The sequence below is a fragment of the Culex pipiens genome, chromosome 1 (assembly GCF_016801865.2).
Source record: "Culex pipiens pallens isolate TS chromosome 1, TS_CPP_V2, whole genome shotgun sequence".
Lineage (NCBI taxonomy): Eukaryota > Metazoa > Arthropoda > Insecta > Diptera > Culicidae > Culex > Culex pipiens.
In genome coordinates, this window is record NC_068937.1 from 112,322,547 (window position 1) to 112,331,884 (window position 9,338).

The window sequence follows — 9,338 nt, forward strand, 5'->3', positions numbered from 1 at the left end:
CAGTGTTGACATATCGTGGCACCCGTTTTTTTGAAACTGCTAACTTCTAGCTATATCTCGGCAATGGTAAATCCAAAGGTCCTCAAATTTATTTCATTTACAGTTGAAAATGTATATTTTGATGTCCTGAAGCATTTCGGAATCAAGTATAAATTTGTCATGTGAGCAGATAGTGATCTATTTTGAAATTTCAGTGATTATTCCAGTAATTATGCCTAAATTTAATTTGACATATAATTCTATGAGTGAGCCAAATTTATCGTTAATAACACAAAAAACGGTTTTAAGCATACTAATGACACAATTTCCTAATTAATTTGCCTCGAAGATAAAAAAAACTCAAAAAATAGAATCTGGAGATAATTTTCCAATTTATTTTTTAGCAGTAACAAAACACCATAACAAGCTTCACATTTGTATGTTTGTGTGCCTCCAATTCAATCTGTACCGGCTGACCGGCAGCGAAACTATTGGAAAGTAAAGTTTGTATTAGAATTGAAACCTGTGGATACTGCTTAACTGAAATTCCGAAGAATTTGAATTCACGCTCCCTCCTTAGCCATGCTGCCGGTTGACACCTCTATTTCCGATCCCGAAACACTGTAAACACCATTATCGTGATTGGATTTTCCTCCAAGCGGTGTTGTTTATGATGCTGGTGCGGGGGTGGCAAACAGACAGAATGCTCTCTGGCGCGATACGCCGGAACGCCGTTAACGGTTATGATTCCGATCTCGGATTGGGATAACTTTATGATCCGCGTTGTGTTCTGCGACAACTTCCAGATGTCACAGTGTGCCTGCCACTGCCGTTATTTGTCGTCTGGCGTCGATCTTTATTGGATTGTTTTCGATACGATTAATCAGTTTGTTTTATGGTGCAGCCATTCGGGGATAGGTGGTAAAAAGTGCAGCATCGTGCTTAACAATGTTGAGCAAAATTGAAAGCAGTTGCAAATGGTTCTACCGAATTCCTTACAATTTGATTCCCCAGAATTCCATTACTCAGAAATCCACTAGTCAGAATGGCACTTTTCCCAGAAATGTTAATTTTTGTTTTTTTCTTATTTTAGAAGGATTTATAATAAAAAGAGTTTTATCTTTTTTTTGAAAAACGACGCAACCGGCAAATTTAATAGTACTGCTCTCTGATCTTCTCGATGTGAACAAATAAAGCTCGAATGAGTAATTATTTTTGAAAAAAGTTTTTATTTAAATGAACATATTTCATTCGAATGTACAGGTCAGAAAAAATCACGTTCACAGCTTGGGGATAAAAACTTTGATAAAATAAATCTTAATTTATGATTATCTGTCGTTTACGTCACATTGTGAGAAAATTTCATGTTTTTTCATGAAATGTTATGAAAAATATCGTTTTGAGCGAGCATAGTAAAAACATCAAAAATATATGCTTTTTCGTTTGTAATCATAGTAGCCAATGTTTTATGCTAAAAACGCTTATATACTAAGAATTTTGAAAATTAGTCACTTTTTGCTCACTAAAATGCAAAAATCTTGGCCTTGCGTGGACCTCAATTGAATGTTTAAAAAAAATAAATGTTCTCCGTAAAATTTCCTACATGCATCCTGCATGTATTTGTTTTGGTTGCAAATTTTTTGGCTCGTTTTGCGGAGAGATTTATGATTTTTTTTTTCAATAAAAAATACATTTTTTCTCCCTAAAACGCCCTGGAATGCCCAAACACACCCAAGTAACATTTTTATCCAGGAGTTCCACAAGAGCTCTTCAAGATAGCTACAGCATAGCAGTTTGGACCGCGGTAGGATAAAATTCCCTTCAAAACTTCTTCAGGAGTTTGGAAGAGTACTTAAAGAGAGTTTTATCCTACCGCGGTCCAAACTGCTATGCTGTAGCTATCTTGAAGAGCTCTTGTAGAACTCCTGGAAAAAATGTTACTTGGGCAAGCCTTTATCTTACACCTTTATAAGACACTTTTGTAGTCCCCCTCCTAGGGGGGGCAATTTCCATATTTTTTGTATGGAGTTTAGACAATCGCTGTCCCCCCCCCATCTATTATGGAGCTAGTTGCACTAAAGAATGACATTTGAGAAGGGCGTAACATATTTAAATATTTTTTGTTGATTAAGTCAATTATATACTGCCGTATCTCGAAGCCGTTGCATCGTATCAAAAAGTGGTCAAAGACAAACTTGTAGGAAATTGGAAGGGCTTTCTGAAAATAAAACACCGAATGAAATAAACACGCCACTTCTACGAGGTTATTTGATTCTTTAATAGAACAGTTAAATTTAGAAGTGGAAAAAGTTGCACTTCCCTAAAAAAACATAAAAAATTTCACCAAAACTTTTTTTTTAGTGGTTTAAAATAAAAATGTTTGAAAAGAGCGATTTTGGCCATGATTTAGTTGTGATTTAGTTTTTGGCTAATTCTCTATGTGAGACTTGACTTTTCTAATTTGATAATATTTTTTTCTAGAAGATTACATGATATCCGATAAGTTTGTCGATGACAGCTCTCCAATTTGACTTATTTTCGATTATGAGCAATGTACTTGAGCTTTTATCTGGAAATCCATACTTCCAATTGGAATTAATATCGAAATCTTACAACATATTTAAAATTTACGTATTGAACTTTATTGATCAGATGCTTACGCCCGCGATATTTTGTTCATCATTTCAGATTTGTTCAAATTTTTAACTGATACTTTTTAAATATTTTATTTAGTGTTTGAACTTAAAAAAATAGATAATCTTTTTCCCGATACGTATGTCATGAGCTTTCCTTAGTTTGGAATGCAAAAAAAAAAAACATTAGGATTATCTAAAATAAACCTTGAGATGAAATTTCCAGAAGTTTTTTTTTGCTCTTTGTAGAACTAAAATTTAATGCAATCAAATCAAATAATTTCATAAGTTTTATATTTGTCCAATACATTTTCGAAATGGAGTTGCCAAAAAGTTGAGAAAATGCTTTATTTTCGAGAATTCCCGGGGGAAAAATCCGGGGAAACGGGAATCATTTTTTCCAGGAAATCCAAGGAATTTTCAGGGTTTTTTTTTACCGAGACGGGAAATTGGACGCCTTACTCGTCATTTTTGCAGTTTGCCGCTATTCAAATAACATAATAACTAAATATATAAATAACAAAGGAAAAACCTGATTTCTGACCCCTTTAAAATTTGTCTTAGGGATTAAACAAGAGCAACATTTGGTATCATACCAATTTTAGGTACTGTTATTATATTGCAAAATGGCAAAATTTGTCAATGATCAGATACCACATTTTGTTATTTATTTGGTACAGTCCAGACTCGATTATCCGAAGCCCTCGGTAAAAGCTCACTCCGGATAATCGAAACTTAATAAGTTGTGAAGAAAAAAAAATATCGGGCGGTAGTCAAAAAAAAAAATAATCGAAACTTCGGATAATGGAATCACGAAAAAGAAAATGTCGTTACCTTGTTTTTGATTGTTGAGCTTGAATATAACTCAAAACATGCTCTTAAGTGATTCAGAATGTTTAAATCCAAGATGTCGGTGATGAAATATTGAAAAAAACGCATTTATTATTATTAAGGCAATAAACCATCCAGTTGAACCACGAAGTTCGCTTGTCTGTGAGAGGAAGAAGTTCGGTGTTCGGTCGGTCCTCGATAATTTTAACTTTTTGGCGTGTTTTTAGTGGATTTAAAAGTTTCCCTTGTGCTGTAACGATTCAAATTGACATACAAAAGAGAAATTAAGTGAAATCTAGGGCAAATAGTTGTAATTTTTCAAGATTTTCATCATTTTTATGGATTTTTTTCTTCTTCATATTTGTTTTGTTATTGTGCTTTTGGTAGCGCAATGCTTTGCTTGTCAAATTAAGGTTAAACGTCAGTTTTGCTGCATGGGCACATACAGGTTCTCACGCTCATGACGCTCACCTCTCTCATTCTCTTTCGGAAATATGAGTGCTTGTTTTGGTTGTGGTACAGTAGTGCCAGAATTTTGTCAACAGTTGTCTAGGAACTATGAAAAATGATTTATTTTGTGAGTTTTGTTCGTAAAATTAACAATCAAAGGAGTCGTTTCACGATATTCTAGAGCATAATCCATCAATTAGTTTCGGAATCGACGGATCGGGCCGCGGATTTTTTTTTCGTAAAATGGTTGTGGTATGTTGGCATATTGTGAATCTGCGTTGCGTATGGAAAACGTCGTGACTGGACCTGGCCATCATCATCATATAAGGAAAACTAGAGGCAGCTGCTTCGCGAATTTGGTGAGATCAGTCCATATTGGACATTTTGAAACCTGACATATTTTTGCTAGCAATTTACTAAATACGCGCCGATCCCTGTTTTGCCTGATGGGATTGGAAGTTTAAAGATAGATCGAGGACCCGTCTGGTTCTTGCTTTATCTTTAGGCGGGGCCAGACAATGCCCAGTGACCTCGGAATTGGACCGCAAGGAGCTCTGTCATTCTGAAATGGGTCACTGGAAGCAGCGCGAGGGCTAACACCACCTAATACCCGGGACTGAGATAAGCTGTATCAGCATAACCCAAGTCTGATACAAACTATACTTTCCCATAATTTCGCTGCCGGCCAGCGGGTATTGGATTGGACCACACACACACACACAATCAACCATCCAGTTGAACCACCCTCCGGCTGAAAAACTCTATAATAAAGAATAAAAAAAATTAACCATCCTAATTTAACTAAAAATTTGAATTCTAAATTTAATGTCAAAATTAAAAAAATGAAAAATAAAAACTTGTCATGATTCGATTATCTGAAGTCCCATACAAACTTTCGGATAATCGAACTTCGGATAATCGAAACCTCGGATAAACAAGAATTTGAATTGGATTTTGTTTTGCATCTTAAAATTAAGTTTAATTTTTTCTTTTGTAACGTCAGCTGGAAAGAATCCACATGGGGCAGATGTGGACTGCAGTTTAAGTTGAGTTTAAGCCATTTTTTTCCACAATATTTTAAGCTCTTAAAAGTAAGGTCGTCCCAGTTGACGGTACTCTGCACAGCTTAAAAAGACTTGGCCCTCACGATTGCTTCAAATATTTCATTCACCACTAGGTTATTCATAAAGGAAAAAGGGAAGCAGTCTTTAAATTTCCACAACGCCTCAAACTTTCAGGATCAAACAACTCACATGCTAAAATATTAAAAAAAAATCCCGAAAAAAGCACCAACAGGAGAAAAACACATCGTCAAACACTCACACGTCCCGTGATTTATTAATTATTCTTTTGATGTCACACCTTCCAAGAATGCTGCGCGCTCCATCACACTCCTGCTCTAAAAAATCCCCCTCGTTAAAGGTATGGGGCTGACTTCAAAAAGCTTTGAAAAATTGCCCTCAAAACGTGAAGGAACCTGACAGATGTGTCTTTTTTCTGCAAGTAAGCGAAAGAAAGTTGTACTCTCGCACAAGTCGCTAGTTAGAATACTAATTACACCCTCCATTATGGGATGAGCTGCAACTTGAGATTACTCGAGCGGAGGTAGCGGGGAGAACAAAAATTATGTCCAAGGAAAAAAGCAACCAATGAATCAAAGGTAAGATTGGTCTTTGCAGGGAAGGAAGCGTTCGGGGAAGTGCAGTGGGTAACTTTAGTGGGTGGGACTATCGTCTTGGACTTAATTAGAGGTATCTTTTACCGCAAGTGGAGGACGCTTTTCAAACGGTTAATGAGAACGTAGGAAAGTGAATGATGATGAGTAGCGGTACTCACCATTATCGTCACTAATTAGTGTTTTAAGCCTTGAAATGTTCCAATTTAGCACCATTAAATGATTGGATTTATGAGCTCACATGCTACGAATTGAAAAAAAACTGCACAGAAATCAAGTGAAGTAAATTAAATTGATCAAATTTGAAACATCCAAAATTGAAATAAAACACAGAAAGTATAGAAATGTTCACATTTTTATAGATTTTCTTTTTAATGTCTACATTTAAGATATTTATCACAATTTAAATATGACTATTTAAACTGTGTGGTATAACTTATTTTTTTAGGTGCTGTGATCACATTAGTAGGGTGGTTGGAATCACTTTATCAATAAATGAGAGGAAGTCACCAACAACCTAAAGGTGAATTAAGTAACGTTTTTTTAGTTTTTGTTTTCGGTTCGGGTTTTCTGTTCTTCTGTATGTTGTATGAACACTGCTGTTTTGTTATACGCTTGTTTTGTTGTTCTGTAGTTTGGTTGTTCGTTTGTAAACTTAACAGAACAAGTTTAGTTTTCCAGGTTTCCCCGAATCTCCTGCAAAAAAAAAAAAAAAAAAGTAACTGTACTCTACAACCAAACCACCAAAAGAGGGCTTTGCATGAGGCAAGGGAAAAAAAACTCCATGTGCATCAATCCTTTTAGTCATTTCCCAAAATTCAAACTGACCAAACATATTTATTTGCAGTTTTTTCCCCCTCCAAAACAGGAGTCATTCCGGTGCAAATGGTTATGCTAACGTTTTTATTGGCGAGGCTGTAAAGTGGTTTATACCGGCCATGCTCGATGATGGTCGGGAATGTTGTTTCACAGATACGTGGGTGGTGTACTACCTACGGAGGGTGATTTGAATGTCAATTGATGGTGTTATGGTGAGATTATTCGTCCTTGAGTTGGAATCAGAACAATCTGCTTGAACAAGAGTGATACTTTTCCTGATTGTTTTTTTAGTGAGGTTTTTAAAACCGATTTCATAACAGTAATAAAAAGAATGCCATCAACCTTTGAAATAAACACTTAAAATGTCACTCTTCCGGAAGCAAAACCACCCCACCCTCTTTTGTGATAGCTATGGTCTCTCGTCAGGCTAATGAAAATTAAACACTACAACTTTTCAAAAAGAGACCGAAGCCTGACGTGCTTTCAGCAAGGAAGCATCAAGAGGTTCTCATTTCCCGGCAAACTCTTCCCTTACTGTTGGGTTGGGTTGAGTTTGTGCCAACGCAGCCCAACCGGATAGGCTTCCTTTTGACAAGCATAAACTCCATGACGTGGAGCATAGAATGGAGTTGTGCATTGCAGTAAATTGTGATGAAATTACCGGAAAAAAAGTAAAATGTCATCCTTTGTGTCGTTTGCATCACAGCGATGCCACCTGTCGGAACGTTAGCACTTAGCGGTGCAGAAACTGAAAAAATGGGTTCTTATTTCAACTTTTTGTACTACATTTTTTGGTGTTTTACCTGTATAGCTGTATATTGTGGATTTAGCTCGTAGCTGGATTTTCTGGCATCTTCTCACGGTCATTGGAAACGGTCGTGGATGAACCTAGAGGTTCCCAGATGGAATGAAAAAAATCAATTTGTAGAAAAATTATGGATTAAAATTTTGCTTTTTTATCACTTCTCCGACATCAGGAATAATGGTTAGAACATGCTCGCAATTTTTTTTTTTCGGTCGGAAAAATATTATTTTATTTTTTTTTATAAACTTTCATTTTAAATAACATGATCACCCCTAATTCTGGCTCGATGCCGCCATCATGCGACCGCGTGCTCCGTTTGTTTGTCAACAAAGCTGCAACTGGATGATGAGACGAAGTGATGGGGGAAGAGATTTTGACATTTTCATGCCCGCATCTGAGTCGCCGGTCGTTTCCAGCGACCGAGTCCAGCTAGGAACTGATCGTACAATAAATATAAATAACAACAAACTACCAACACGACGTCGTCGTGCTATCTTGTCGCACCCGCCATTTTGACGTTCCGAGAAAAACGCGTTTTAATGTTTGACCTTGAATATTCAAAAACGAGAGCACGCAATGTAAACAATAACAAACACGTTTTGTTTGGCTCACCATTCTGTGCTTTGTCCCAAAGTTTGGTTGATGTTGGTTGCTGGAGTCCCGAGTTATAATTACAAATGTTTACGGTAGTCTAGCTTGTACGTGCGACAAACGCATCCTGACTTTCCTGGCCTGAAATCCCTTTGGCCTTTTGTCGCACTTACATCAATTTTCATGGAGTGACAAGATAGCACGACAAGATTGAATCTACTTTCATATGTAAAGTGACAAAAATGCACGGAGTTTTTTCGGTTTTTGTTGAATAACTCAGGAATGAATTGAATTTTGGGGATCTGTGAAGGTCAAATGGTGAGGCATTGTGAGCTGCACAAAATGGCGTTCTTAACTCAATTTGGCCCAAAATGCACGTACGACAAGTTAGCACGATGGCGACGAACAGACTTTTTGTCTAGAGCATACATACACCGCCATTGAAGAAAATAGCAAGTTGAAACGATGTTTTGATTGCAAATATTACAGATTTTATCAAATTGAGTTCTGCAAAGTTCTAGGGTCATCTAGACATCCTAACAAATCAATGAAAAAAAAAAAGAATCGTCTTGATTGGGTGAGTTATGCCCGAAAACCAGCGAGTTGAAGATACCGTTCCAACTTTTTTTTGGAGCCTTGGGCGTTGGAATGTAGAGCAGCAAATTTCGCGTGAGCGAAACATTTTGGATCGAGCACTCAAGAAGGCCACACCGGCCCAACACGGAGCAAGCAGCAGCCGGAGCACCGAGTTCAATCGAAACTAAACATTTCTTTTCTGGGCAAAACAATCAATTACGACAGAAATTCGTCTTAATAATTTTAGGCACGCTCGTTTGGGAGCGTTCTTTTATTACGTAACGCAGTTAGGATGGAAGAGGGCCGGAGACCGTATTACGCTCCATACAATTGTTTAAAATTTGTATTGAAATTTTGTTACAAGGAAGGGGGGGGACTAAAAATGAGATTTTTGATTTACGTAACGTCATGATTCGAATTCCCGGACGCTTCGAAACCCGGACACCTCATCTTGTTTTATCAATTATTAGGATATAAGTTCACATTATGAATGTCAAAACTGTGCCATTTGATGAATTCTAATATCAACTTTCATTTAAAGTCTGTTTGAACGTTGTAGTTTTTGTCAAAACAATTAAATAAAATAAAATTATAAGATTATCAAAAATGTGAAACATTTCATGTGGAATATTTCATAGGCGTCCACAGCACTGGGAAGGCAAAGCCAAAATTTATAATTTTGACTTCTTTAAAATCTAGCATTTTTTTATATAAAAAATCGATTGTTTTGATGTTGACATGACAGCTTATTTAAGACCTAAAGAATGCCATTCACTAACACTTCAATCCAAATTTGTGCGATTCATTAGCAATAACGAGTGTCCGGAGTTCGAAGCAAAAGTGTCCGGATCTCGAATCAGCTTTTATCAGTGTCCGGGATTCGAAGCACAACAAGTCATTTTAATTTTCAAATTCTGATGAAAAATTGTTAGAAAAGACATATTTTGCATGCATTCTCTTAAAACTGACTGTTAATACT